General features: G+C 54.7%; 1 protein-coding gene across 11 annotated transcripts in view; it reads left to right on the top strand.

Moving 5' to 3' along the window:
- The first annotated feature begins 3,661 nt into the window (after positions 1-3,661).
- The window catches only part of TEX264 (testis expressed 264, ER-phagy receptor), a 30,315-nt gene continuing 27,976 nt past the window's right edge, over positions 3,662-6,000 (top strand). For 3 of the 11 annotated variants that reach the window (XM_019984869.2, XM_019984871.2, XM_019984870.2), the window contains exons 1-2: positions 3,662-3,770; positions 4,759-4,832. The gene's annotated coding sequence lies outside the window, so the exon portion shown is untranslated. The other 8 variants (XM_019984874.2, XM_070776631.1, XM_019984876.2 and 5 more) reach the window with 6 other exon arrangements.

Below are 6,000 nucleotides of genomic sequence, written 5' to 3'. Positions count from 1 at the left end.
AAATCTGCACCTCATGGTCTGTCTGAGAAGGGTATGCTCTAATCACTCACTGCAGACTCTCCTTCTGACTGACTTCTGCCCTGTATATTCCACTGTGACCCCTTTGCGTGTGTTCTGTGCCACTGGCTTGGCTCTAGTCCTTTTATGAATACCCTAGTCTTACCGATGAACTTGCTGAGCAGGCAGAGTCCACCTTCTCTGCGCTTCAGGGACTTGGTCTCCTTTCCTCTCTCAGAGGTCTGTTTGCTGTCATAATCTAGTGCGTTGGGGAGAGGTAACTAGACAGGCTGTAGTGATGGGCCGGGGGAGATCTGAGTACTCCGTTACCACTATTGGGATAATATTCAGAAGAGGGGATCTCATACTGTGACCTGACCTAAGGCCCTCCCCTGGAAGAGAGCTCAGTCCAGGTTTGTGTGTGTGTGTGTGTGTGTGTGTGGTAGAGTGTGTGTGCGTACATGTGCTTATGTGCACATGGGTATAACCTGACTTATCTGGTTGTGTTACTCAGGGTGGGCTGGGGACTCAACGGAAGAATCCCCTCAGCCTGCCTGCCTGTGTTTTTCCTGTACCCTCTCCAGAGGGGTTGGGGAAGGGGGTCCAGGGTGGGTTGAGGGGGTCGCAATGGATAACCACTAAGGCCACACTGCTGCCAGGGGGAGTCAGGGGGAGATGAGGTGGCCCCAGGGACCTGGCACCTGGCTTTGGTTTTCCGTCTTCTTTCCTCAGGATGCCCCCTGAGGCCTGGGACCTGCGCCTGGCTTTGAGGAGCACCTGTAGCTGAGTGCTCCGGCTGCTGGTGTGATCACGGGCTTCCCTCCTCTCTCAGCAGGGCAGGTGCTCCTGCCCTAGAGACTGGGCAACTGGCTGTTTCTATGACGTATTTATTTTTACTTGTGTTTCATGTCACTTTTTTAAAAAAAAGCAAACAGAACAATTGTAAGTCAGTATAACTGCCTATCAGTTTTCTTTATTTCTCTTTTTGTAAAATAAAATGTAAACTGAAGAAGGCAGTGTTGTTTAATCAAGGAATTGTCTGAACAGCTCTGTGGCTGGGTGATGGTGTAAGGGATATAACTTAGAGCAGTGTGGATGCTGAGATGACACCTCTGGGGGTGGGAACAGAGGACAGATGGCTGGCAGGCTCTTTTTATGCTGTGTTCTTCACTAGACTTTTTCTGCCTTGACTCACCTGAAGAAGACTGCATTTCCTGGCTCTAGAGGAAATAGCAAAGCTGACTCCGAGTGGCTTGAGGATAGTTGGTCCCTCAGTCATGGCAAGTCCTGCAGGGGTAGCCCTAACTAGGCTGTGAGTGGCCAGGGATTGGCCTTCAGAGGGTGGGAGATGGCTGGTGGCAGGGTTTGCAGAGCATCTTACATTGCATGTACATTCTCCATTGTCATCTGAATTAGAGGATCTAATCACCACTTCAAAGAGAACTAACCTGAAGAGGGAGAAGGAGGGGGTTGTCTCTGCTTTGTTTCTGTTTGGGGAAACTGTCTGGAATTTACTAAGGGAGAATTAAAGAGCTTCTGTGGGAATTGTTTGGACAGGGAAGGAAGGAGGAGACAAAGGCCAAGTCTGGGCTCCTGAGAGAATACAGGCTGTTGGGAGACAGGACGGACTGGAGCATGGGGGAGGGAGATGATCCCAGAGGCTAGGTGATCAGCTCTGCTCAGACATGCCACTAGGGGTAGTGGAGAGTGCCTGGACTGCTGTCTCCTGGTGGTAAGGAGAGGCCTTGCAGGAATCCTACCAAGGGCAGAGCTGGCTTTGTTGAGAGCAGCCTGCAGTGAAGCCTGGTAGGCTGATGGGCTGCAGCTCCAGTCACAGGCCAACTCTGCTTTCACCACAGAGGTACTGAGGCTCCTAAGACACATCCTGAACTCTGACGTGGGACTCTGGAGTTCCCCTACCACGCTAAAGGAAGTGAACAGAGAGGACAAGATGAAAGGGCCTCTCCAGACAACGGTTTCCTGGGTGAAGTTCATCAGCTTCTGAGAAGCAGAACTGACCATGCAGAGAAGCTGTCTGTGTCTGAGGCAGTAGTCCCGCCCTTCCTGGTCTCACAGGAAATGCCTTCATACCCATTTGCCTGGGGGCACCCAGAGGGTTTGATCATCTGCCTAATATCCATCAGTAGAACAGAACTGCCACAATCCTGCCAGCCCAGCCCTGAGTGCCTCTGAGAAGTCAGCTACCCATTCTGGTTGGCCCAGAGCCCTGTAGATGAGGTTCAGTCTTCCCTGCCTGTGGACAGAATAGTGTGAAGTAGAAGGAAAAGAAACCAGCTACAAGTGCCTCCGTGTGCTCAGTCTGCCCTTTGCTAGTATAGTGGGATCCCCCCCAAAAATGATTCACTTCCCAAACCAGTCCTCTGTGTGAGGAGCACCAAAGTAGCTCTTGACTCAGCCTGTTATGTAGACAAGCTTATGAGCAGCAAGTTGTCCCCTGCCCCATCCCCTCCACTGCAGGACTGGGCCTCTCAGGAGGGTGAGGTGTTATCTTTGGGGCCCTGGAAGAATGCTTTGTTGTTTTTGTAGTTCCTCAAAAACACCAGCTGAAGATTGAACCTGTCCTCAAGGAGCTTACAGTTGACTTGGGGTTTGGTGCAGTGGTAAAGAATCCGCCTGCCAATGCAGGAGATACGAGTTCAATCCCTGAGAGGGGAAAAATTCCCTAGATTAGGAAATGGCCACCGGATCCAGTATTCTTGCCAGGAAGATTCCGTGGACAGAGGAGATTGGCGGGCTACAGTCCAATGGGGTCGCAAAGAGTATGACACGACTGAGCACGTACACTGTGTGTGTGTGTAGAATATGAAACTTAGAAGGGCAGACAGGCCTCCCCCAACCACCTCTAGGGTAGTGAAGGAAGAACCACCTGGTGAGCTCCAGGAGGGCAGGCCCTTGATTTTGTTCATTTAGTATCCGCAGCCGCTAGAACTGTACTGCTGCTGCTGCTGCTTCAGTCGTGTCCGACTCTGCGACCCCAAAGACGGCAGCCCACCAGGCTCCCCCGTACCTGGGATTCTCCAGGCAAGAACACTGGAGTGCCTTGCCATTTCCTTCTCCAAGAACTGTACTAGCAGGAAGCAATGCTCAATAAATGTTGGATGGAAGAATGATCACCTCTGTGGTCCGTTTGGCGCAGGGAAGCGGGGCAGAGGAGGGAAGAGGTAGACGCTGAGTGTTGGAGGTAGCTGCTATCTGCGCCTCCCGAGATGGGATCCCGCTTCCTCCGTGAGCCTCAGCTGTAAAAAGGGAGCAAGTGGCCCTGCCTTGCTTGGTTCCTAGGTCTGTCAGGAAGCCTCAGTGAGACAAAGTGACGGTACCTAGGGTGATACAAAGGCCAATGTTGTACTACTGTGCTGCACTTCCCAACCTCTTCAAAGGATCCTTTCCGGTGCAGCCGTTTGGGACCCCAGACTGCCTCTCTACTCCCTCCTCATGTCGTGGCGCTCTCGACAGTCCAAAAGTTAAAAGATTGTTTCTAAGTCACCGTCGACCTGCAGCCCAGAAGCTTGTGAGAGGCAGGAAAGTACAGGGTGGCATTGGCCCCTGACCGCTCAGCAGGACAGGCAAACGTCTGTTGCCATGGACACGGGGCGGGGCAGGCCCCAGCCCTTTGGGCCCCGCGCGCACGCGCCCACGGCCACGGCCACGTCCTGCCGCGAGAGGGGGCGGAGCGAGCGTGCGCGGCGGGCGCGCGCAGGCTCCAAGACCAAGCCGCGTGCGCGGATTGGCGTCGGCGGCTGGTGGCCGCTGAGGTGAGGGCCAGGTCTGGGAGGTGTCCTCGCCGGGGCGGCTCTACACGCGCCAGAGGCCTGGAACCTCCGTGCGCCTGGGCGCGACCTCAGGGCCACCCGCGTCCCCACCGTGACCCCGGCCCAACCGCTCTTTGCATCTCATCACGCCCACAGCTCGTCCCGGCTGCATCCAAGGGCCCGAACGCGACCTTGGACCACTCTACTATCTCGGGCCACCCTCTGCCTCGGCCACCGGTGCACGGCACGCCCGGAAACTAGGGACTCCGGGGCGGGCGAAGGGGTGGGGGTGGGTGGCGAGGTCCTACAACTGGACCAGAACCGCACGTAAACTCCGCCCCTGTCTTCTGAGGCCGCGCCACACAGCGGCGGCTGCAAACTTTAACTTCCTTGTAAGTTGTAGAGGTGCGTGGGACCCCTAGAGGTCGTGGCTGAAAAGGAAAGGGCTGGTTACATAGGCGAGGCGAGGGTGAGCAGGGGCTGGACGCCGTGATTGCAGAGTGGAGGCAGCCTCTCCTCCCCTCGCAGGCCCCTCTGATTCTTAAATCTTCGGCTCTAAAAGTTTTGCCTGTGGCTGGCCCTTTAAGGACGGGCCAGCCGCCGCGGCGCACGTGAGCGGCCTCAGGAAGCCAGCGCGGGGCCGCCCTCCCTGATTCTCTGCTCGGGCCTCTCTGACCCGAGGAGAATACCGAGAGGGGTCCCAGCCTGGTCAGCGGCAGGGGTTGGCTTAGGGCCAGACGCGGTGGCTGGACCCCTTCAGGAAGAGGACGCTCCAGGTACAGAGGTTTATGCCCAGAAGTCTAGTGAAGAGCTGACATTTTTCAGGCGGAATCTGGCTTCTGATTTCCCTAAGGGGTCTGAGGGCGTGGTGGAGGTACACCACCTCTTGTGGAGGGGAGAGTTCTTGTCGAGGCCCCTGTGGGCGTTCCCTGATAAGAGATCAGTCAGGGCAGGGCTCCCGGCTTAGTGGTTATTTTCTTTCTGCCCTCAGCCCTGGAGCACTTGGAGCTTTGGCCCCTCCCGCGTTGGATGCCATGAGTTGCTAAAGTGAGCCTGGCTTTAGAGGTGAGCTTCCCCAGCCCTTCTTACCTTTCCCTTGCCCCGCCTCCTTCCCGTGCTGCCCAGAGCTCAGCGGGGACCCCAGGTACATTCCCTGCCTGTTTTGACCAGTTTAGGAAGTGAGAGGAAGAGAAGGGTTCCAGAAACTAAGCTCCTTTGAGGAGACAGGAAGTGTGCAGCCCAAAGAGCTAGGGCCAGAGGGCTGATCACTCCCAAGACAAGTGGGAGACTTAGATGCTGAGAGCTTCCAGCTAAGAGCCTTGGGTTCAGAGATGTCCTGCTGCTGCTGTTAAGTCGCTTCAGTCGTATCTGACTCTGTGCGACCCCTTAGACGGCAGCCCACCAGGCTCCCCCGTCCCTGGGATTCTTCTCCAGGCAAGAACACTGGAGTGGGTTGCCATTTCCTTCTCCAATTCAGAGATGTCCAATTCAGGACATTCAGGGATGTCCAAAGTAGATTAAATTCTTGGGCTTTTCTGGAAGTCCTGTTCCCAGGGAGGAGAGAAGTGGAAATAGGGGAATCAGACTACCTGGATTCTCATGGCCTGCATTTTGTCCAGGCAGTTCTGTGTAGTACCTTTGTGACCTTGGGCAAGTCTCTTAATCTCTAACCACTTGTTTTCTGATCCATACCCATCTGGTTCTGAGGATTAATGAAGTAGCTGTGTTTCAATATTTAGACCGTGCCTTATCATCATCAAAGAAATCAGCTGTGAAACTAACTGAAGGCAGGTTGAGGGAGACAAAGAATGCATCCAAAGGTGCGCCTGTAGGGCAGGAGCAAGGGTGGGTGAAAAGACCATCGTGATACAACGCAAGGCCACGATGCCAAGGGTTTGGAGGTTCACTGTCCGTGTCTGTGAGACAGATTCTCTGTGCACATTCACTGCAAAGACAGTTCTTCTGAAAGAAGTTTTGAGACCCAGAACCCACAGGGAATAAATTATCCCATATAGCTAAGTTCTGCATAGAGCTGCAGGGTTGATTTTCTGTTCTTGAACCGTATAGTCTCTGTGGTGTGTGCCTCCCCCGCCGCCCCCACCCTGGATGATGCAGGTCAAGCCCTCTAAGAGAGTTAGTCTTCTGGCCCCAAGTTGCATGGAGGCCTGGGCAGTCTGTCTGGAATGGCTCATACGCCAGCCTATGGGTTGTGTCCCTCAGCCTGCTCTTGGAT

This window comes from Bos indicus, chromosome 22 (genome assembly GCF_029378745.1).
Source record: "Bos indicus isolate NIAB-ARS_2022 breed Sahiwal x Tharparkar chromosome 22, NIAB-ARS_B.indTharparkar_mat_pri_1.0, whole genome shotgun sequence".
Classification (NCBI taxonomy): Eukaryota; Metazoa; Chordata; class Mammalia; order Artiodactyla; family Bovidae; genus Bos; species Bos indicus.
Note: the sequence above shows the minus strand (reverse complement) of the source record. Positions and strands in the feature narration are given on the sequence as shown.